At 43.0% G+C, this 24249-nt stretch overlaps 1 protein-coding gene across 3 annotated transcripts in view; it reads left to right on the top strand.

Moving 5' to 3' along the window:
- Positions 1 to 850: 850 nt before the first annotated feature.
- Positions 851 to 24249, top strand: part of TMEM91 (transmembrane protein 91) — a 61033-nt gene continuing 37634 nt past the window's right edge. The window contains exons 1-2 of one of the 3 annotated variants that reach the window (XM_069746623.1): positions 861 to 919; positions 1958 to 2033. The gene's annotated coding sequence lies outside the window, so the exon portion shown is untranslated. Of the gene's footprint in view, positions 943 to 1957; positions 2034 to 24249 lie in introns of all 3 variants that reach the window. The other 2 variants (XM_069746622.1, XM_069746624.1) reach the window with 2 other exon arrangements.

Here is a 24249-nt window from a genome sequence, read left to right as displayed (position 1 = left end):
CGTTCATACTTAATACTGAACACATCAAGATGATTTGAAAATGTTGTTTCCATTTTTTTTCATCATTTGCAGATCACTTAAATGTCCATCCTGTGATTTTCATAATTCCACAACTTTTCCTTCTTGGTGTTGCAGTTTCAATATTGAGTAGAAGCAGACGCTCAGCCAAATACTTCATTTTTGGATGGCGCCCAGGCCAGCAGTTCTGCCGTCCCTGTATTTTTCATATTGGATCGTGTTTACCAACTTGGTCACCAAGATCGGAAATTAACCCTATGTGATATCTACATATGTGATTGTATGCAATGGGTATCAATAAATCTCTGATAAAAAAGCAGTCAAGATGATTTTAGTGCCATTACCCTGAATACGCCCTGTATAGTCGTGTGGCGCTGGCTTTGCAGGAGGGGCTCGGGGGGGCATTACCAATAATGATGTTAAGCGAGGACACTTGGTAAATGTCGCACATCTGTCCAGAGGGGGATCCACTGCCTGACATGTGGATTACAAGGGATTAAATAGAGGCGATTTGTATGTGCAAGATTAACCCTCGTCGTTCCAATCTACCACTTTAATATTAATACCCTCAATTCAGTTTTGACTTTTTCAAGACCACATTGATAGTTTTTCTTTTCTTGTTCCTGCCTCCCGTTTGGTTCTCGTGTGTGAGCTGATGATTGATAAGATGTAATTCTTTCTGCGGCTCTGAATAATTGCTTCCCCAGGCATTTAATATGTAGTTACAGTATAATAGCCCGGTCTCTTTTGCTTGTTTGTCAGCTGCCGTACAGCACGGTGGCATTGAATGGGTTACAGCAGCACAAGCACAGCATCCCATGCTCCCTCCCTTCTTTCCAAGCAGAGAATCAGAAGCAGTCGAGAGCGGAGGACAGAGCATACTGCCACTCTGGGCATCCAGGTATTTGATCTCCACCCCAAGAGGTGAAGGCGCCAGGGGTCTATGGGCACACATAAGACTGGGTCACCTTAGTATAGGAAGCTAGCATTGAGATACTCCCCTCGAGATCGAATAGTTCTTTGCCCCTACACTTCTTGACCCTGACTCGTGAAGTCAACATTTCGTATCCAACTCCGATCTCTTCCATCTGCACCTGCCCAGGAAGGTCTTCATCATTAACTTTAGACTAGATGTTAAGACTAGACCTTATGCTAGAAGTCATATCTCTAAACTTGATCCCAAGATCACTTCTGTATTTTCTGTACTTTTAATCCAGGTTGCGTATCGTCCTATAGATCCGATACGCCTAGGTAGTCACACACATCCCTCAGGTTCTCCATCCTGGTTTTATTTGTAGGCAGCTTTGTGTTACCTCAGCACAGGTGGCTGCAAGAATCTAATTTTTGGAATCTTGCTTGATGGAACGAAACCTATAACCATACCCGACCCCTATCCTTACATCATATCATTCAGTGTTTGAACAAATCCCCTAAACTAAACGCATAGATTGCTTCTAGACTCAACTTGATTTTCTCCACTTTCCATACTTTTATAAATGACTACTAAATATGATTTATATCATACCAATCTGACTTATGATTGTCTGTCCTGATGGCAGTATTATAGTTTATTCTCATTTTATCATGTCCAAGGTCACAAGGAGCTAATAGTAGAACGTTACTGTTGGGCTACAGCAAGACCATGGTTTTCCATCCATGCTATTGCCTGTGTTTCACGATAATATATATCTATTATATAACTAGTCTACACAAATCCAATTATAATGGTGATATACAGAATGTATTTTATCATTATGTTCCTTTGGACTATTTGCTACTTTGGCTCCTTCTAATGATGGAGGATAAGCTGTTGGCTAACGATGCTTATGGTCAGATGACTAATTGCCAACTCTGGATGTATAAAGCTCATATAGTCAAGTATAATTTTCTGAAAATAATTTTTCCACTAACATGCGACAATTTGCATCTCCCTTATTAGGGTTTTTACCTTCTTCTGGATCAACATGTTAGGCTATAGGTTGAACGTGATGGACTTGTGTCTTCTTTCCGACAGGGTAAAAAATATTTCTTTTTTATCTTTTTTTTAATTAATATCCTGTTTCACCGAATAGTGATCTATTTTATGACCACACGTTCTGGTACTGGCTGTTGTCTTATAGTCATATGCCTAGAGATGCTTTATAGATGCTGCTGTGTAAGGTTTGTACTTTATGCTTTGTTTTTTTCATGTTATATGACAATGATAGCATTCCCCACTCATTAATTAAATCTCACCAACTCAGTTCCCAGCTTCCTTCTTCATCATTGAGTGTGATTACTCAACCCCTTTCCTTAGATGTTTGTCTCCTTCCCTAAGAGTCTTCTCACTTACATTCTCTACCAGACCACTGTGTTTGTTCTCAATCGCCATCTCTGTATATATCAACTCACGCCTCCTCTGATTGAGTGTATTATCCTAATCCACCTCTCTCCTAAGCATCTCCGAACCCCTTTCTCTACCAGTGGTGCTTTTATTTACATTCCCATTGATCCATCAGCAGATCCATGGGCTTTTACATGAAGTCTTATCAGTTGTCCCTCAAGGTTAAGTTGTCAAGTCTCATTTTTTTAGTGTCTTCTCCTACACCTTTAGGTGTCTCCACAATTCCCTTTAAGTAATGGTGTTCTTCTGATCCTTCCTACCTTATACTTTCCAATCTTCTGAGCCATCATCTCCTGACCTTCATCTCACTATGTATTTCATTGAACATTATCTCCTCAGTATTCAATTGTCTTCTATTTACTGAGAGTGACCTCATGTCTTCTTCTAGCCAAGGGCTTCTCCTGAACTCAGCTCAACTCCATCTCCATTCACCTCGCCTCACCCATAATTGTCTTATTATGTTTGTTCTTTATCAATTTTTCCCCCATTTACGGTATTTTTATACATCTACATCAACAAAGGTTCTTCAACATCTGATCTAGTTCTATTTCTAAAATCTAGTTCTAATTCTAAGAATGTCCCCATGCATTTCATCTAGTTCTGATTCTAAGATCTAGTTCTAAGGTGTATACATCCTATCTAGTTCTAGTTCTAAGAATCCCCTCATACATTTAATCTATTTCTAATTCTAAAATCTAGTTCTAATTTTAAGAATGTCTCCTTACATTTGATCTAGTTCTAATTCCAAGAATGTCCCCATACATTTGATCTAGTTCTGATTATAAGATCTAGTTCTAAGGATGTGTACTTACATTTGATCTAATTCTAAAATCTAGTTCTACGTCTAAGAATGTAACCATACATTTGATCTAGTTCTAATTCTAACCTTAAGTTTTAATTCTAAGAATGTCTCCTTAGATTTGATGTAGTTCTAATTCAAAGATTGTCCTCATACATTTGATCTAGTTCTGATTGTAAGATCTAGTTCTAATAATGTATACAAACCTTTAGTCTAGTTCTAATTCTAAAATCTAGTTCTAGTTCTAAGAATGTCCCCATACATTTGATTTATTTGTAAAATCGAATTCTAAGAATGTCACCATACCTTTTAATCTGGTTCTGATTCTACGATCTAGTTCCACTTCTAAGAATGTCTACCTACATGTGATCTAGTTCTAATTTTATGAATGTCCCCATACATTTGGTCTAGTTTTAATTCTTAGATTGTCTCCATACATTTGATCTAGTTCTGATTCTAAGATATAGTTTTAATTCTAAGAATGTCCCTATCCATTTGATTTAATTCTAAAATCTAATTCTAAAAATGTCTCCCTACATTTGATCTGGTTCTGATTCTAAGATCTAGTTCGACGTCTAAGAATGTCTACTTACATGTAATCTAGTTCTAATTCTATGAATCTTCTCATACATTTGATCTAGTTTTAATTTTTAGACTGGCTCCATACATTTGAGCTAGCTTTAATTCTTAGACTGGCTCCATACATTTGATCTAGTTTTAATTCTTAGACTGGCTCCATATATTTGATCTAGTTTTAATTCCTAGACTGGCTCCATACATTTGATCTAGTTTTAATTCTTAGACTGGCTCCATACATTTGATATAGTTTTAATTCTTAGACTGGCTCCATACATTTGATCTAGTTCTGATTCTAATATCTACTTCTAATCCTAAGAATGTCCCATTGCATTTGATCTAGTTCTGATTCTAAGATCTAGTTCTAATCCTAAGAGTGTCCGATTACATTTGATCTAGTTCTGATTCTAAGATCTAGTTCTAATCCTAAGAATGTCCCATTACATTTGATCTAGTTCTGATTCTAAGATCTAGTTCTAATCCTAAGAGTGTCCGATTACATTTGATCTAGTTCTGATTCTAAGATCTAGTTCTAATCCTAAGAATGTCCCATTGCATTTGATCTAGTTCTGATTCTAAGATCTAGTTCTAATCCTAAGAATGTCCCATTACATTTGATTTAGTTCTGATTCTAAGATCTAGTTCTAATCCTAAGAATGTCCGATTACATTTGATCTAGTTCTGATTCTAAGATCGAGTTCTAATCTTAAGAATGTCCCATTACATTTGATCTAGTTCTGATTCTAAGATCTAGTTCTAATCTTAAGAATGTCCCATTACATTTGATCTAGTTCTGATTCTAAGATCTACTTCTAATCCTAAGAATGTCCGATTACATTTGATCTAGTTCTGATTCTAAGATCGAGTTCTAATTCTAAGAATGTCCGATTACATTTGATCTAGTTCTGATTCTAAGATCGAGTTCTAATCCTAAGAATGTCCGATTACATTTGATCTAGTTCTGATTCTAAGATCGAGTTCTAATCCTAAGAATGTCCCATTACATTTGATCTAGTTCTGATTCTAAGATCGAGTTCTAATCCTAAGAATGTCCGATTACATTTGATCTAGTTCTGATTCTAAGATCGAGTTCTAATCCTAAGAATGTCCCATTACATTTGATCTAGTTCTGATTATAAGATCTAGTTCTAATCCTAAGAATGTCCCATTACATTTGATCTAGTTCTGATTCTAAGATCTAGTTCTAATCCTAAGAGTGTCCGATTACATTTGATCTAGTTCTGATTCTAAGATCTAGTTCTAATCCTAAGAATGTCCCATTGCATTTGATCTAGTTCTGATTCTAAGATCTAGTTCTAATCCTAAGAATGTTCGATTACATTTGATCTAGTTCTGATTCTAAGATCGAGTTCTAATCTTAAGAATGTCCCATTACATTTGATCTAGTTCTGATTCTAAGATCTAGTTCTAATCTTAAGAATGTCCCATTACATTTGATCTAGTTCTGATTCTAAGATCTACTTCTAATCCTAAGAATGTCCGATTACATTTGATCTAGTTCTGATTCTAAGATCTAGTTCTAATCCTAAGAATGTCCCATTACATTTGATCTAGTTCTGATTCTAAGATCTAGTTCTAATCCTAAGAATGTCCCATTACATTTGATCTAGTTCTGATTCTAAGATCTACTTCTAATCCTAAGAATGTCCGATTACATTTGATCTAGTTCTGATTCTAAGATCGAGTTCTAATCTTAAGAATGTCCCATTACATTTGATCTAGTTCTGATTCTAAGATCTAGTTCTAATCTTAAGAATGTCCCATTACATTTGATCTAGTTCTGATTCTAAGATCTACTTCTAATCCTAAGAATGTCCCATTACATTTGATCTAGTTCTGATTCTAAGATCGAGTTCTAATCCTAAGAATGTCCCATTACATTTGATCTAGTTCTGATTCTAAGATACGGCATTAGGCACAATTTAGGCTTCAGATGTTGTTGATATGACTGAGGGAAGACCTCTCATACACATATACAAAGCCTCTCTGTTCCTACAGACTGCAGAGCTAGCAATTTGTTCTCTCTATTCAGGCGTGTGAAATAAATCACAGCCCCGCTATTAGAAATCTCGCGGTGACATGGAGCTACCATCTGCCGGTACATCTGTGTCCTATGCAGAACACCTGTCACCCTTCACTCAGGTGTGACATCACAGCAAGGAGCAAACGCTCGGATTGTCTTACTACAGGGTGTCAGCTGCCACTCTCTGTCTGTCTCGTGTTCTGTCTCCTACAAATATCAGGTTGTGTAGCCTTAATTTCCTCTCAGTCTCATCCTCATCAGCATTATCCCCCTCAGCTCCTTCTCTGCTCATCATCAGTCTAATGTCATTTCTACCTGCTCACAATGACAGTCTTGGATCAGTAATGATAAAGCCTTGCTGAAATCCAATTATATTTAATAATTTATAGGAATCGTCCATTTTTTATTTTTTTACAATGCCTGTCTGTTACAATGATCCTTAAAAAAATAGGCAGATCCCAGGATCTTTTGCTCCTGTGATCTCTAGCGATCGGCTGTAGTGGGAACATGGCAGCAAGTATACAATTTCCCTGCAGCATCACCGGTGGACACATTAAGTATTACACGGTGGCCATTGAAATCAATGACTTATCCATATAATGCACAGACAAGCTGGGTCCTCCAGAGAGGAAGGTGCTTTATACAGCAGAACCTGCTAATTGATGGAAGTCCTTTACAAAGACCTTCTTAACATGTACATTTTTTTTCACCTAAATGCATTTATTTTCGGATTAAAATATTTCTTACAATCGGGGGTCATACAAAAAGACATCAACTTTGCATTTTTTGTCTTCCATAGCCTATGTGTTGCGCTGGCAACAGAAAGAGTTAACTGAGGATCCATCAGTGAGCGTTGTGATGTTCTGATAAATTTGTAATTCTCGTATTTGTTTTTTTTGTCCTGAACTCCTCTCAGTTGATTTATGACCAATTATTATTATTATTATTATTTATTTATATAGCACCATTGATTCCATGGTGCTGTACATGAGAAGGGGTTACATACAAGTTACAAATGAACACATCAAAGTTGAATGTGCAGATAAACAAATTTTTAATGCGACCCAATAGCAAAAATGTTTTTTTTTTAAATCTCCAAATACATCCTTGTCTTGTAGTAATCCAATGTGCCAGCGCTGAGGAATCAAGCTTTGAAGACACATGCAAATTAGCCTGGGAGTACAATGGGGTGTGTTCATACCCTTTTAATATATTGCCACACCCCCAATGCACTACCTGGCTAATTTACATGTGGCTTCAAAACTTGATTTCTCACCGCTGGCTCATTAGATTACTACAAGACAGATCTTGTTTTTATTGTTGTCCTATGCCCTGTACAGTACAATCACTATTTTCGATAGCAACATCGTCCTGACAGATTCCCTTTAAGGAGCCTTTATACAATACTTTAAAAAAAAAATCACCTGTACACAGGCATTCGTGAGTCGTCTTCTTCTGATTGGTAAAAAAAAAAAATCGGACTTTATGGAAACCATTATGGTCACCATTACAGTTGTCAGCCTGCTTTCCCAAACTCACAGGGGCATAATTGGACAGATTTGCTGTTCAGACATCTAGAAAAGCTGAGTGACAACACAGTAGACTTTGGACTTGATTTTGTGATTTTTTTTAGAAGTTTCATGTAGTAATTGATTGACTAAAAGCAAATAAACTAAATGACAAACTGATCGATCTGTTTTCAAAAACAAGATTGTGTGATTTTACTGCAGATTGATGATCTTCAAGGGGTTGTCCACATTATCTTGATTTTGACAGTCAGGGACTTTGGCTTTTTGGTACTTACTGCACTCTGTAATGATAATCTCACACCAGTCAATCAAAAGGAAAGCAGCAGATGCCAAGAGACAGGAAGCGGTTCTCAGTGCTCCATTCCAGCGGCCATAGATGGCTGACGTGGCCGATAGACCCTGTTTTTCAAATCGATTCGCAAAAACTCTACTTTTCTCCAGCCTCCTCCAACTTTCCCATGTGCAGTGTTTTTCAATCAGAGGAGTCCGATGGTCAGGCCTAATCACATCCTCCTGGTTCTGATGGCTCCCTTCTCTCAGTGTTATGAATACCAGGAGAGAGGGGAAAGAGTTGTACACAGATCTCCATAGTGTTAGCAGGGGAGAAAGCATGTATAGGTACAGGGATGGCGGAGAAAAAAGATAAGTGCTCCCATCCAGCAGCCACAAATTACTGATGTAGCCGATGGGCTTTGTCTTGCAAATCGATTCGCACCAACTCTTCTCTTCATCGGCCTTCTCCAACTTTCCCACGTTCAGTGTTTTTCAATCAGAGGAGGCAGGTGGGCAGGTCTAATCACAAGCTCCTCATTCTGACTGCTCTCTATGCTCCCTTCTCAGTGTTAAGAATACCAGCAGTGAAGGGAAGGAGATGTACACAGATCTCCATAGTGTTAGCAGGGGAGAAAGCATGTATAGGTTCATGGATGGCAGAGAAAAAAGATAAGATAAGGACATGAAGAGGAAATAAATGCAGGATAGACAATGTGCTGATATAAGAGCTAATGAAGATATCTGCACCCTGAATGCACACAGAAATCACATCCAGCCTATATTACTGAGAGAGATACTCCCAACAAGAGAAAAATCTGATATGTGTATGAGACAACAAACTGCATGTTAGGGGACCTGAAAATAAATACATAAATGAACATTTACAGGCTGAAATTTAGTACAATTTTAATATCTAAATATCCGCACTAACATTTGAAAAATAACAAACAAATGTTTCCATGTCAAAGTTATCGATAGCCTTTAAACCTCATCCATTAAGATCAAATAAGAACCCAAACAAACATCCAAGGATGCCAACTTTTTGTAGCAATTTGCCCAAACCTTACCGCTTTTTGTGCTCCAGTTTCCAGGATTGTCGTGGCAAAATCAGTAATGTTAGAAGCTCCAGTTATCATTAAGTGATGGTATCGCCCAGCGTTATGTCGTCAGATTCTAACATGGGAATATCTTTAATGGGGTTGTCCAGTCTAGAATAACAAGTCTTCAGTCACCCTGTGAACCAGACTAGACGGGGCACTGCCTTGCTCAATACAAGTGTATGGAGGGAGGCCGTGTCCACTAGATGGCCATGCCAACCAGACTAGACGGGGCGCTGCCTCGCTCAATACAAGTGTACAAAGGGAGGCCACGTCCACTAGATGGCCATGCCAACCAAACTAGACGGGGCGCTGCCTCGCTCAATACAAGTGTACAAAGGGAGGCTGCGTCCACTAAATGGCCATGCCAACCAGACTAGACAGGGCGCTACCTCGCCCAATACAAGTGTACAAAGGGAGGCCCGTCCACTAGATGGCCATGCCAACCAGACTAGACGGGGCGCTGCCTCGCTCAATACAAGTGTACAAAGGGAGGCCACGTCCACTAGATGGCCATGCCAACCAAACTAGACGGGGCGCTGCCTCGCTCAATACAAGTGTACAAAGGGAGGCCGCGTCCACTAAATGGCCATGCCAACCAGACTAGACAGGGCGCTACCTCGCCCAATACAAGTGTACAAAGGGAGGCCGCGTCCACTAGATGACCATGCCAACCAGACTAGACGGGGCGCTGCCTCGCCCAATACAAGTGTACAAAGGGAGGCTGCGTCCACTAAATGGCCATGCCAACCAGACTAGACAGGGCGCTACATCGCCCAATACAAGTGTATGGAGGGAGGCCGCGTCCACTAGATGGCCATGCCAACCAGACTAGACGGGATGCTGCCTCGCTCAATACAAGTGTATGGAGGGAGGCCGCGTCAACTAGATGGCCATGCCAACCAGACTAGACGGGATGCTGCCTCGCTCAATACAAGTGTATGGAGGGAGGCCACGTCCACTAGATGGCCATGCCAACCAGACTAGACGGGGCGCTGCCTTACTCAATACAAGTGTACAAAGGGAGCCCACATCCACTAGAGGGCCATGCCAACCAGACTAGACGGGGCACTGCCTCGCTCAATACAAGTGTACAAAGGGAGGCCACGTCCACTAGATGGCCATGCCAACCAGACTAGACGGGGTGCTGCCTCGCTCAATACAAGTGTATGGAGGGAGACCGCGTCCACTAGATGGCCATGCCAACCAGACTAGACGGGATGCTGCCTCGCTCAATACAAGTGTATGGAGGGAGGCCGCGTCCACTAGATGGCCATGCCAACCAGACTAGACGGGATGCTGCCTCGCTCAATACAAGTGTATGGAGGGAGGCCGCGTCCACTAGATGGCCATGCCAACCAGACTAGACGGGGTGCTGCCTCACTCAATACAAGTGTACAAAGGGAGCCCGCGTCCACTAGATGGCCATGCCAACCAGACTAGACGGGGCACTGCCTCGCTCAATACAAGTGTATGGAGGGAGGCCGCGTCCACTAGATGGCCATGCCAACCAGACTAGATGGGATACTGCCTCGCTCAATACAAGTGTATGGAGGGAGGCCTCGTCCACTAGATGGCCATGCCAACCAGACTAGACGGGGTGCTGCCTCGCTCAATACAAGTGTATGGAGGGAGGCCGCGTCCACTAGATGGCCATGCCAACCAGACTAGACGGGGCACTGCCTTGCTCAATACAAGTGTATGGAGGGAGGCCGCGTCCTCTATATGGCCATGCCAACCAGACTCGACGGGGCGCTGCCTTGCTCAATACAAGTGTATGGAGGGAGGCCGCGTCCACTAGATGGCCATGCCAACCAGACTAGACGGGATGCTGCCTCGCTCAATACAAGTGTATGGAGGGAGGCCTCGTCCACTAGATGGCCATGCCAACCAGACTAGACGGGGTGCTGCCTCGCTCAATGCAAGTGTACAAAGGGAGGCTGCGTCCACTAGATGGCCATGCCAACCAGACTAGACGGGGTGCTGCCTCGCTCAATACAAGCGTATGGAGGGAGGCCGCGTCTACTAGATGGCCATGCCAACCAGACTAGATGGGATGCTGCCTCGCTCAATGCAAGTGTATGGAGGGAGGCCGCATCCACTAGATGGCCATGCCAACCAGACTAGACGGGGCACTGCCTCGCTCAATACAAGTGTATGGAGGGAGGTCGCATCCACTAGATGGCCATGCCAACCAGACTAGACGTGGCACTGCCTTGCTCAATACAAGTGTATGGAGGGAGGCCGCGTCCACTAGATGGCCATGCCAACCAGACTCGACGGGGCGCTGCCTTGCTCAATGCAAGTGTATGGAGGGAGGCTGCGTCCACTAGATAGCCATGCCAACCAGACTAGACGGGATGCTGCCTCGCTCAATACAAGTGTATGGAGGGAGGCCGCGTCCACTAGATGGCCATGCCAACCAGATTAGACGGGGTGCTGCCTCGCTCAATACAAGTGTACAAAGGGAGCAAAGGGAGGCCGCGTCCACTAGATGGCCATGCCAACCAGACTAGACGGGGTGCTGCCTCGCTCAATACAAGCGTATGGAGGGAAGCCGCATCCACTAGATGGCCATGCCAACCAGACTAGACGGGGCGCTACCTCGCTCAATACAAGTGTACAAAGGGAGGTCGCGTCCACTAGATGGCCATGCCAACCAGACTAGACAGGGCACTGCCTCGCTCCATACAAGTGTATGGAGGGAGGCCGCGTCCACTAGATGGCCATGCCAACCAGATTAGACGGGGTGCTGCCTCGCTCAATACAAGTGTACAAAGGGAGGCCGCGTCCACTAGATGGCCATGCCAACCAGACTAGACGAGGTGCGGTCTCGCTCAATACAAGCGTATGGAGGGAGGCCGCATCCACTAGATGGCCATGCCAACCAGACTAGATGGGGCGCTACCTCGCTCAATACAAGTGTACAAAGGGAGGTCGCGTCCACTAGATGGCCATGCCAACCAGACTAGACGGGGGGCTGCCTCGCTCCATACAAGTGTATGGAGGGAGGCCGCGTCCACTAGATGGCCATGCCAACCAGATTAGACGGGGTGCTGCCTCGCTCAATACAAGTGTACAAAGGGAGGCCGCGTCCACTAGATGGCCATGCCAACCAGACTAGACGGGGTGCTGCCTCGCTCAATACAAGTGTATGGAGGGAGGCCGCGTCCACTAGATGGCCATGCCAACCAGACTAGACGGGATGCTGCCTCGCTCAATACAAGTGTATGGAGGGAGGCCGCATCCACTAGATGGCCATGCCAACCAGATTAGACAGGGTGCTGCCTCGCTCAATACAAGTGTACAAAGGGAGCAAAGGGAGGCCGCGTCCACTAGATGGCCATGCCAACCAGACTAGACGGGGTGCTGCCTCGCTCAATACAAGTGTATGGAGGGAAGCCGCATCCACTAGATGGCCATGCCAACCAGACTAGACGGGGCGCTACCTCACTCAATACAAGTGTACAAAGGGAGGTCGCGTCCACTAGATGGCCATGCCAACCAGACTCGACGGGGCGCTGCCTTGCTCAATACAAGTGTATGGAGGGAGGCCGCGTCCACTAGATGGCCATGCCAACCAGACTAGACGGGGTGCTGCCTCGCTCAATACAAGTGTATGGAGGGAGGCCACGTCCACTAGATGGCCATGCCAACCAGATTAGACGGGGTGCTGCCTCGCTCAATACAAGTGTACAAAGGGAGCAAAGGGAGGCCGCGTCCACTAGATGGCCATGCCAACCAGACTAGACGGGGTGCTGCCTCGCTCAATACAAGCGTATGGAGGGAAGCCGCATCCACTAGATGGCCATGCCAACCAGACTAGACGGGGCGCTACCTCGCTCAATACAAGTGTACAAAGGGAGGTCGCGTCCACTAGATGGCCATGCCAACCAGACTAGACGGGGCGCTGCCTCGCTCCATACAAGTGTATGGAGGGAGGCCGCGTCCACTAGATGACCATGCCAACCAGATTAGACGGGGTGCTGCCTCGCTCAATACAAGTGTACAAAGGGAGGCCGCGTCCACTAGATGGCCATGCCAACCAGACTAGACGAGGTGCTGCCTTGCTCAATACAAGCGTATGGAGGGAGGCCGCATCCACTAGATGGCCATGCCAACCAGACTAGACGGGGCGCTACTTCGCTCAATACAAGTGTACAAAGGGAGGTCGCGTCCACTAGATGGCCATGCCAACCAGACTAGACGGGGCGCTGCCTCGCTCAATACAAGTGTATGGAGGGAGGCCGCACACACCATGCATATTGCATACTTGACTGCCGTTCTCGTTGCAGACACCGGTGAATCCTCACAGTCCACAGTTCGTGCTGAGAGGATTCACAAGTCTGCAGTCTTGTCAATCAGTCTTGTCAATCAAGAGTGACCGCAGACTTGTCAATCTAGATCGGACAACCTGTTTAATGAGACTTAATGCTGACTGAATTATTAGAGGTTTGTGTTCATTGGAGTGTATGAAAGAGTATATAACTTATTTGTGTACAAGGGGCTTTAACTATAACCATAGCCTCCAGAGCAGCTACTACGGGGTCCAGAGGTTGAGGGGCTGATTTAGATCCATGATCACTGTATCTTTTTCTAGGTTTTTCACTTTAACACTATTTATAATTTGTATTTGGGTTCTCTGATTTAGGCTACGTTCACATGTTGCTTTTTTGCAAACATCTGCTCTCTTGGTAGTAATGAAGTTGCTTACAAAAAGCAGTTTTTTCCTACTCTTTTGCTGTTTTTTTAATGCATTTTTGCTATTTTTTGGTACAGATTTTATGTATCATTTGTCTATAGCACATGTTTAATAAAGATATTATATTCAACCAAAATGCAGCAAAACTTAATGTTGAGATTTTTGCACTTTCTCTTGCTGCAAAAACGCTGAAAGAATTAACATGCTGCAGATTTAAAAAAAAACGCTGCAGTTTAATAATTCAGTCAGTAAAAAAAAAAACAACAATGTGTGTGCATGAGATTTATTCTATCCCGCAGCTTTTGCCTGTACTGTACAAAGCAGATTTAAAAAAAAAAGCTGCAAAAATACAACGTGTGAACACAGCCTTAGATTTATATAACAGTCTGCAGTCTCAAAAAGCAGTCACATATTAATATCTCCTCCTCTGTTTCCGCACCATTTTGTAATTCTGCGTTGGACTCCGGATTACGTCAGATGATATAAATGATATATAAAATTAAAGGCTAAATTATCTTCTAGTAGTTTCACTCTAATTCATATCTTGAGTCTTCTGCCTCTCTGTGGAATATGGTATTTTAGAATCCTGCCTGGAGGATCATCCAGACGACGCACATCCAGAGATTACAGGAGGATACTTGGCTTTTAAAATACCTCTCCGTGGAAAATAATACATCTGTAAAGCTGCGGGGAACCTCATGGTTTGATGCTTTATCATTAGCGAATGTGAATGAGAAGAAGGAACGAGGAGCAACATCGCATCCAGCACCCGAGCCCGTGGGTTTCTTTACAATGATTGGATCAATACCCCTTTACTGTAGATACACAGAAGCGTGGGAGTCTTGGAACAGATTTTATATCGGGCCCTGGAGCTTTAGGCTACATTGTGAATTTTGTAGAATTTCTGAGAATTGGTATCATACATGCAGCCTACCTGGGGCTTATGAAGGGTCACGCTCAAATGATATCACCCCTTTCCTATGTATGTAACCATCTCACCATTCATTACTCCTATAAGGGAATTAGAATGAGTAGGGAGCTTTAGAAGACGGACGCTCCTTCCTTAAAAAGGGTATAAAGTATCCAGCTTTTGCTCTTATTTAATTCCTGCTGGTCTCCTGAGTATTCCGTTTTTGGCCTCTTTTAAATCAGTCATACGGTTCTGGAGATATGGAAGTTTTTATTTAGTGCTCATTTTTATGGAATATACCTAGGGGGTGTGGCCAACAATATAAAGACACGCCCCTGAGGATCCTGTGAGTCACGCCCCCTTAGTAAAGACTAAAAATAGCACTAATTAAAAACCTCCATATCTCTGAAACCGTATGGCGGATTTAAAAGAAACAAAAAGCAGAATACTCAGGGAAGCGGCAGGAAAAAAAAATAGGACAAAAACTTGACACTTTTGACTTGGTGAAATGTCCTCATTCAGGAGATCTGTTGAGAATGGACTCTTCATGGCAATGCTCAGTGGGGAAAGTATGCAAACTAGCTTTCTAGGAGAAAACAACTTGCGATTGCTAGCTATTAGAGGTAGCTACCTTATAATTTGATTTTGGCATCTTTAATAATACTTCCGGCAAATCAGTTACCCACCTACAGACAGCTGTTTCGGGGTGTTTGCTCCTCATTAGTATAGTAAAAGGTATGGCTAAATCAGAATTTTCCCTCAAGCAGGTTTTGCTCTTCTTATGGAAACTAAATGAGTAGATTCTAATTAGCAATGATCCATGTGAAAAAAGGATGCAAATTAGCTGCTTCAAGAAAAAACAAACTACGGTACTTGGGAAGTGCCACCTGGTAGAGGTAGCAACTAGTGATGAGCGAACGTGCTCGGATGACGTCTTATCCGAGCATGCTCCGGTGTTATCCGAGCATCTGGGCACGCTTGTATATTATGTCCGAGTCTCCGCGGCTGCATGTCTCACGGCTATCAAACAGCTGCAACACATGTGTTTGTTATGGAATCTCTGCACCTGTTAAGGCTGTCTAACAGCCGCGAGACAGTCAGCCATGGGGACTCGGACCTTATATACGAGCACGCCCAGGATACTCGGAGAACGCCCAAGCATGCTCGGACAAGTCATTATCCGAACACGTTCGCTCATCATCACTTGTCCATACATCAGACTCCCTAGAGCCATGACCCTGTTAGAGACAACACCCCTCCAAACCCATTTTCTGCCATCTTTATCACTTGATGCCCATCTCTCCAAATGGATAATTGGATTCTGGGACACAAAGAAACTTGGTCTTGGCTGCAGACAGGAAAGTCGAAATACCCTCTGGGATTATTGGACGTCTTCCATTTTCCCGTGAGCCTCACGGATGTTCAGGGAGAGTTGGCAAGTATGGTGTATGCTGGCAGATAATTTTACTCTGTTTCTTAACACCTAAGAAAGTGAAATAAAAATTGTGACTTACACTTGTTCTTCCGAACATGTGAGCTGCATCCAACATGTCATCTGCAAATATGCACAGGAATAAAATGGGCCATCGAAATGGGTTTTCCGATTTTGGAGAACCTTAGATCCAGCAGTTCTAATTAGTTTTTGTCTTTGCCAAGCGCTATGCTGGACTCAGTCCTTAGCGTTAACCATTAGCAAGGGTGGAGTAACCATATGCATATAGCTGGCAGCTCTGCAGGGAGGTAGCGGGGATCACATTGTAATAAGATGGGTCTGTGGTTGGCTTAATCAAAAACTGATTAGTAATCTTGCAATTTTCACACTGACCACTGGGAGCTTTTTTTAGGCTCAAACTTCCTGTTCTTTTAGGAAGAGTTTTCAGCAGGCTCCTTATCATCAGAGGCAGGATTACACTGACATGTAACACCTCTATGCGCACCTGATAACAAAAGGATCCACCAATCACAACAAGTGATGTCACAGCTCCCTCTCCCTTCACAATGACCTCTGCACACGCTCATTAGATGCTTCAATACAAATCATCTAAGTCTGTTCACTGCGTCTAATGTCCATGTGAATTTCCAGTAACAATAGGAAGTATAAGTCTAAGCAAGCCCGAGTGACCAGTGAGAAAATTGCAAGATTTCTCATTTTTATTTTTAACGCAGATTACGATATGGAGAAAAACATTGCAAAAATTAAAAATAAAAACAATTTTCACAGTTAACACGACAGTTCATTTTTTGATGACACCTTCCCTTTAAAGTTCTCATATACAGTAAAAGAAGTCCCCTTCAGTGAGGGACCTGGAGCTCCAGGCGCTGAGACGTAGCATTACGTCTAATAAATGGGTACTTCTTTGCTTTGGCAATAGAGAAGGGGCCTGGGTTGGGGACTTACAATATAACATGTGATAACAAAGAAGTGGTCGGGTTTTGGACAGCCTCCTTAAAGGCATCAAGGTCATTTCAAGCTTTGGATTAAACATACATTTTAATGACCTTTCCATAAAAATGTGTTTTTTTTTTAGAATTTCCACAGCTGGTTATAAAATGCCGCGATCGGTGTCCCCACAACTTTTCCTCTTGCATAACCAGTTCTCAGCTGTTATAGCTCCGCATGTAACAGATGGGAAGAACCTAAAATCCAGTCCATAAGCTTTGTACTGTTCTTCTCATCCTAAACACTGCAGTTTTGCTCAGGTAACACGCAAAGCTGAAAACAGAAATGTGAGATATGTCCTTGTGAAACAACCATAGATAAAAAGTGAGGACATGCCACTGCTATGGCGCCCAACACTAAACTGCTTCACCTGTTTGCCCTGACGCTGGCAAAGTGGCAACCTGGCACCGCCACTAGGGGGAGCTCACTGCATACAGATGTATACATGGAGTTTATTCCTAGCTATAGAACTCCTTAGGCAGCTCCATCTAGTGGTGGCTGCCAGTATTATCATTGTCAATTACCAGAATCATTATTATCATTTCTAAAAATGGAAAGGTAGAGCTCAATATATATTTATTGCCGTAATAAAAAAAAGAAGAATTTTCTATTTATTTACAGATACTTCTTCCTTGTCTCTGTTCTGTACCCTCTTACCCAAATTTTCACACCAGACAGCACCAACTTCTATCTCAGAAATGGGCGTTGATTGAAGGGTATATGACCCGACCCACGCTATAAAATGGCTACCCCCATTTTAAACATTGTAAAAGATTGCCTCAGCCCGAGAAGGATCACATGACCTCGAGCGCAGCTGAACAGTCTTCTGCGTAATGGCTTGCAGCTATCACAACACCTGGTACAACAACCAAGCCAATCAGGAGCCTGTATAAAAGCAGAGGCAGGGAATGCAGCAGTCATTTTGTGATGAATCTGGATAGTAAGAGGACGTCACAGCTTAACCATGGATATAAGGAGAAAAAGCCATAAATACTGAGGAAACTATAGATAGTGTGTGATGGCAGAGCAGTGAAGAAGATTAGTGTGCAAGGAAAAGAGAACAGTGTAATATACTTTTCTTTCACGTTCACTTGGAGGCACTGGCATATATTTGATTTGCGGCAAATTGAATTTTTTGGAAAATTTGATTCAAATTTAAACAAAAATTCACTTGTCTCTAGTATGTTGCTTGTACGCTCTGTCAAAAGGTTGTTGCCACCACTCCGAGAGCAGCATGTTGTAGAGGTAGAGACCCTGATTCTATTCAATGTGTCACTTACTGAGATGATTGCTGAAGTTTTGATAAAATTACAGTTATAATCTGCTGCAGATTTAGCAGATCTCCGAATGCTGAGCTCGTTATAACCCTGCCCACTACACTGATTGGCAGTTTTCTGTGTACACTGTGCATAGGCAGAAAGCTGCCAATCAGTGGTGGAGGTGGGATTATTCAGAGCTAAGGTCAGTGATTGACTGCAGCTGTAATGGTCATCAATGTAAGAATTACAGGGGCGGCCAGAGCAGCTGCGGTGAGAAATTGAATAGGTTATTAATGGTTATTATATTGTTTAATGCATGTCCAGCTCTTAGTCAATTTTTTAGAAAATTACGGCCAATCTCTTTAACCCCTTCATGACCTTGGGATTTTTCGTTTTTCCGTGTTCGTTTTTCGCTCCCCTCCTTCCCAGAGCCATAACTTTTTTATTTTTCCGTCAATTTGGCCATGTGAGGGCTTATTTTTTGCGGGACGAGTTGTACTTTTGAACGACATCATTGGTTTTAGCATGTCGTGTACTAGAAAACGGGAAAAAAATTCCAAGTGCGGTGAAATTGCAAAAAAAGTGCAATCCCACATTGGTTTTTTGTTTGGCTTTTTTGCTAGGTTCACTAAATGCTAAAACTGACCTGCCATTATGATTCTCCAGGTCATTACGAGTTCATAGACACCAAACATGACTAGGTTATTTTTTATCTAAGTGGTGAAAAAAAATTCCAAACTTTGCTAAAAAAAAAAAAAAATTGCGCCATTTTCCGATACTTGTAGCGTCTCCATTTTTCATCATCTGGGGTCGGTTGAGGGCTTATTTTTTTGCGTGCCGAGATGACGTTTTTAATGATAGCATTTCGGTGCAGATACGTTCTTTTGATCGCCCGTTATTGCATTTTAATGCAATGTCGCGGCGACCAAAAAAACGTAATTCTGGCGTTTTGAGTTTTTTTCCCGCTACGCTGTTTAGCGATCAGGTTAATACTTTTTTTTATTTGATAGATCGGGCGATTCTGAGCGCGGCGATACCAAATATGCGTAGATTTGATATTTTTTTTATTGATTTATTTTGATTGGGGCGAAAGGGGGGTGATTTAAACTTTTATGTTTTTTTTTTTATTTTTTTCACATTTTTTTAAACTTTTTTTTTAACTTTTGCCATGCTTCAATAGCCTCCATGAGAGGCTAGAAGCAGGCATAGCACGATCGGCTCTGCTACATAGCAGCGATCTGCTGATCGCTGCTATGTAGCAGAATTGCACGTGTGCTGTGAGCGCCGACCACAGGGTGGCGCTCACAGCGACGGGCAATCAGTAACCATAGAGGTCTCAAGGACCTCTATGGTTACCATTCACAAGCATCGCCGACCCCCGATCATGTGACGGGGGTCGGCGATGACGTCATTTCCGGCCGCCCGGCCGGAAGCGGTAGTTAAATGCCGCTGTCTGCGTTTGACAGCGGCATTTAACTAGTTAATAGGTGCGGGCAGATCGCGATTCTGCCCGCGCCTATTACGGGCACATGTCAGCTGTTCAAAACAGCTGACATGTCCCAGCTTTGATGCGGGCTCACCGCGGAGCCCTGCATCAAAGCAGGGGAGCCGGCATCGGACGGTATAGTACGTCCGATGCCGGTAAGGGGTTAATGGATGATTTTTTTTTTCAATTTCGTTTTTTGTATGTGCAAATTGCCTCTTCGGAGAAGAAGAGGGCTTGAACTCTATAGCGCCACCTGTTGGAAGCAGGGATCCTACAAGTCACTATCGACCCTTTAATGGGCCTTGAAATGTGACTTAGGGTAAAAGCCAAATCAGGATCCCAATTTACAGACACAGTGTTTCAGGGTATTGCCTCTCATTAGTGCAAAGTATGAGAACTGATTTGGTTAGGTGAGAGGCCCTGGACTGAGGTCTTAGGGGTAACCCTTCTCCTTTCGGAGAGTGACATACCAGCTCTGGCATGCCAATGTAAGGAGGCTTATTCCCCGGGCAATGCTTATACATAAATTCTGATTTTGTGGTATTGAAAATTTAGAGTGACGAAAAAATAGTGGCTGATCTTCCTTATAGAGAACCTGTCTCTTGCCATAAATATCAAATTTTTTTTATCTGGTGTAAATGCCGCTGTTCTCCTGAATCCGGCGATGTTTTTCTTTTGTTTCTGCGCCTCTCCGTTCCCGAGATATGGCCTCCTTTTACCTGTATATAAATGTAGTCTTGTTAGCCAAGTGGGAGTTGCATTCAAGAAAACACCCACCTATGAGCAAAGGACCACGCCCGCTTGTTAACAAGACTATATTTATATACAAAGATTAGAAGGCCATATCTCAGGAACGGAGAGGCGCAGGAAGAAAAGAAAAACATCGCCAGATTCAGGAGAACGGCGGCGTTTATACCAGAAAATGCAAAATTACATATTTATAGCAAGTGATAGGTCCTTTTTAGGCAGGGGCGTGCAGGACCTGAACCTGCACTTTGACCTGAGACTTAAGTTACAAGTTTTTCAAGAGTAATTTTCCAGCCCATGAAACTTCTACTATCTCGTTATTAGCCGCCATCTTATGTCTGTGGTGGTCATTTGGGCATTGACCCTTTTTTAGTCGTAAAGTGAACCTCCTCCTCCGCTGATCAGTGTAGGCGCAATAAGGAACTAAGGAGCTGATTTTTTCCCCCCCTCATATCAATATGCAGCAGAGCAATAAAGCACTTGGGAGATGGGTTATCACATGCAATAATAGGTTTTGCCATATAATGGAATTGTTATTGATTGTCCAGCGCTGGAAGCATAATACCGAGACATTGCAGAAATGTAGATGTGAGGCTCTGCGGTCTCGCACACATCTGTATTCCTGAGCCGAGAAACTCAACTAATGGATTATCTGTAATGAAGCAGAAAGCCGAGAGGTCAGCTCTCTATCCATCCTCCGCGCCTTCATCGTTCACCAATCCCCTGCAGATGCTCGGTTAAGAATAGTAACAATAAATTGGATTTTTTTTTTATTTTTTTTTTTTGCTGTACGAAGCAGCTGAAGAAATCTAGAATAAAATGAAGCTTATGCTCCGAGGACGGACGAGTTCGCAGCCATAGGACTAAGTTCACGTTATCCGAAATCTCTGACAAAAGAGCCATTTGCGCAGATTATCACAAAAATGAGGCATTAAAAGAGACTTGTAGATATCTACCCTGCCGCCTCTGCAGCCTTTATACTCAGGAAAGACCGGTGCGGGAACTCGAGGCTTTGTCTTCCTTGCTGAGATCAATCTATATTGATTCCCTCATGTCATAAGAACATACTAGGGCTTATCCTATTAAGGTTTAATAGGTCATACAAAATCCTAATAATGTAGAAGAGGACAGCGGAGCATTATAGTAGGGTAATACCTAGGATAATAGTGTATAGAGGGACTTTGTTACTAAATCTGAATTCTGCATAGTTTGCTCTCTTATTATGTAGTATGTGTTCATATCCAATCGAAACCTTGCGTTGGTACAGTAGGACTGATATAGGGGTCATATAAGGCCCCCATCACAATGAAGGGCAAATTACACTATTATTAGTGATGAGCGAATATACTCGTTACTCGAGATTTCTCGAGCACGCTCGGGTGTCCTCCCAGTATTTTTTAGTACTCGGAGATTTAGTTTTCAGCGCCGCAGCTGAATGATTTACATCTGTTAGCCAGCATAAGTACATGTGGGGGTTGCCTGGTTGCTAGGGAATCCCCACATGTACTTATGCTGGCTAAGAGATGTAAATCATTCAGCTGTGGCGATGGAAACTAAATCTCCGAGCACTAAAAAATACTCGGAGGTCACCCAAGCGTGCTCGAGAAATCTCGAGTGCCGAGTATATTCGCTCATCACTAACTATTATACTTGGAGGCATTATAGGCAGAGAATTAGAGCCTATACTGAAGTGCACAAAGCCATACGGCTTCTACACAACACCATTAAGGCTTAGTTGGACGCCATATATGCTTACTAGAGTTGGTGTGAATGAATTTGCTCATTTGTTTTCACTGCCATCCCTGAGACTGTATATGCTTTCTCCCCTGCACACACTGTGGAGATCTGTGTATAATCCCTCCCCTCTCTACTGTTATTGAGTGAGAGCCGTCAGTGAGAGGAGCATGTGAGCAGCATCGGTCTCCTTCAATTGAAAAACATTGCACATGAGAAAGATGTTTTTCAATTGGAAGAGGCTGGTGAAAAGTAGAGTTGGTGTGAATCGATTTGCTCATTTGTTTTCACTGCCATCCCTGAGACTGTATATGCTTTCTCCCCTCTCCACACTGTGGAGACTGTCGGAAGAGGCTGGTGAAAAGTAGAGTTGGTGAGAATCGATTAAGCAGGATCTGATCTAGTGGCCACACCAGTAATGCATGGCCGCTGAACAAGAGCCATGACAACCACCTAGTACCTAAAAGCATCACTAACGTCTCTTTTGATTAGCCAGCCTGGCACAACGTCATTGTTGCGGCATGGCGCACATGTAATGTAATGTCATACCAGTTCAGCTAATCAAAAGAAGAGCTGCGGATGCCATTAGGTAAAAAGTGGTGCTCTGCGCTCACATCCAGCTGCCGCAGATTATTGACGTGGACGCTGGACCGGTTCTTGCAAATTGGTTTGCACCAATTCTTATGCTTATGATGATTGCTTAACTTTTTGGGTTCTGGTTTCAGCATGGTTGCCAACCGTCCAGAAATCCCAGGACAGTCCATAAAAATTCGGCACTTTTTTTGCAATGTCCTTAAAAAAAATTAAGGCATCCTTGATTTTTCTAAGCTGATGAAAGTTATACAGATTAATTTAACAGTAATTTTAATTATTTTACAGTTTGCAGCTGATGTCTTGAAATCAGGATTATGGGCTGTAGTCATGGATCACTTATAATCATAATGATTTATTATGGTTTACAAGTGTCTGTAAAAAATATTGTCTGGCTTTTTATTAAAGGCTATCTAGAAAAAAAAAAAAGGCTAGGGAATCCCCACTTGTAATCAAGCTGTCTAATAGCTGTAAATCATTCAGCTGCTGCAATGAAAACGAAATCTTCGAGCACTAACAAATACTCAGAGGTCACCCGAGCGTGCTCCGGAAAACCCAAGCAAGGAGTATATTCGCTCATCACTAGTCACGAACCTCAGTGCCTTTGTATGAAATCAGAAACCCCATTGGAGTCCTGGAAAGAAGTGAACCATGATATGACTGTTTGCAGCGGCGTAAGATGAAATTTGTGAGCCCCAGTGCAAATTGTCCAACAGGGCCGCCAACTATCACGGGTCTTTATTAAGGGCAAAAGCAGAGATGTCAAATTCAAATGCAAAGAGGGCTAAAATTAAAAACTTGGACAAAGTCGCGAACGAATCTTGTTATTTATTTAAAAAAAAGTGTCTACAATTGAGGAAGTTTTTCCTTATCACTTTTTTTTACAGAATAATGGGTCCCATATAGTCCCCCATACAATATAATCACTCCACATAGTCCTTCACACAGTATAATGGGTTCCACATAGCCCTCCGTACAGAATAATGTGCCTCACATAGTGGTCCATACAGAATAGTGGGCCCCACATAGTCCTCTATACAGAATAGTGGGCCCCACATAGTCCTCTATACGGAATAGTGGGCCCGACATAGTCCTCTATACAGAATAGTGGGCCCCGCATAATCCTCTATACAGAATAGTGGGCCCCACATAGTCCTCTATAGAGAATAGTGGGCCCCACATAGTCCTCCATACAGAATAATGGCCTCACATAGTCCTCCATGCAGGATAATTGGTCCCACATAGTCCTTTGTTGTGAATTCCGCTCTTGGGCTCCCTCCGGTGGTTGTAAGTGGCACTTTTGTGAGTTCTGCTCTTAGGCTCCCTCCGGTGGTTTTAAGTGGAGTGGCTGCTCCTTGGATTTAGCTGTCAGCAGCTGCTTCCACTGATTGTCTATTCTGCTCGGCTATTTAGCTTGACTCTTTCCTTCAGCTTGTGCCACTTGTCAATGGTTCCTGGTTGGATTCACATCTCTTTGGATTTCCCTGTTATCCTGACCAGTTAAGTCCTTGCTTGCTCTTTTCTGTCCACAGGTTGTGGACTTATCCGTTCTGTGCTTTCTATGTTTTGTCCAGCTTGTCAGTATGAATTAATTCTGTCTTGCTGGAAGCTCTGGGAAGCAGATTTACCCTCCACACCTTTAGTCAGGTGTGGAGATTTTT

Source organism: Ranitomeya imitator, chromosome 2, assembly GCF_032444005.1.
Source record: "Ranitomeya imitator isolate aRanImi1 chromosome 2, aRanImi1.pri, whole genome shotgun sequence".
NCBI classification, from domain to species: Eukaryota; Metazoa; Chordata; class Amphibia; order Anura; family Dendrobatidae; genus Ranitomeya; species Ranitomeya imitator.
Note: the sequence above shows the minus strand (reverse complement) of the source record. Positions and strands in the feature narration are given on the sequence as shown.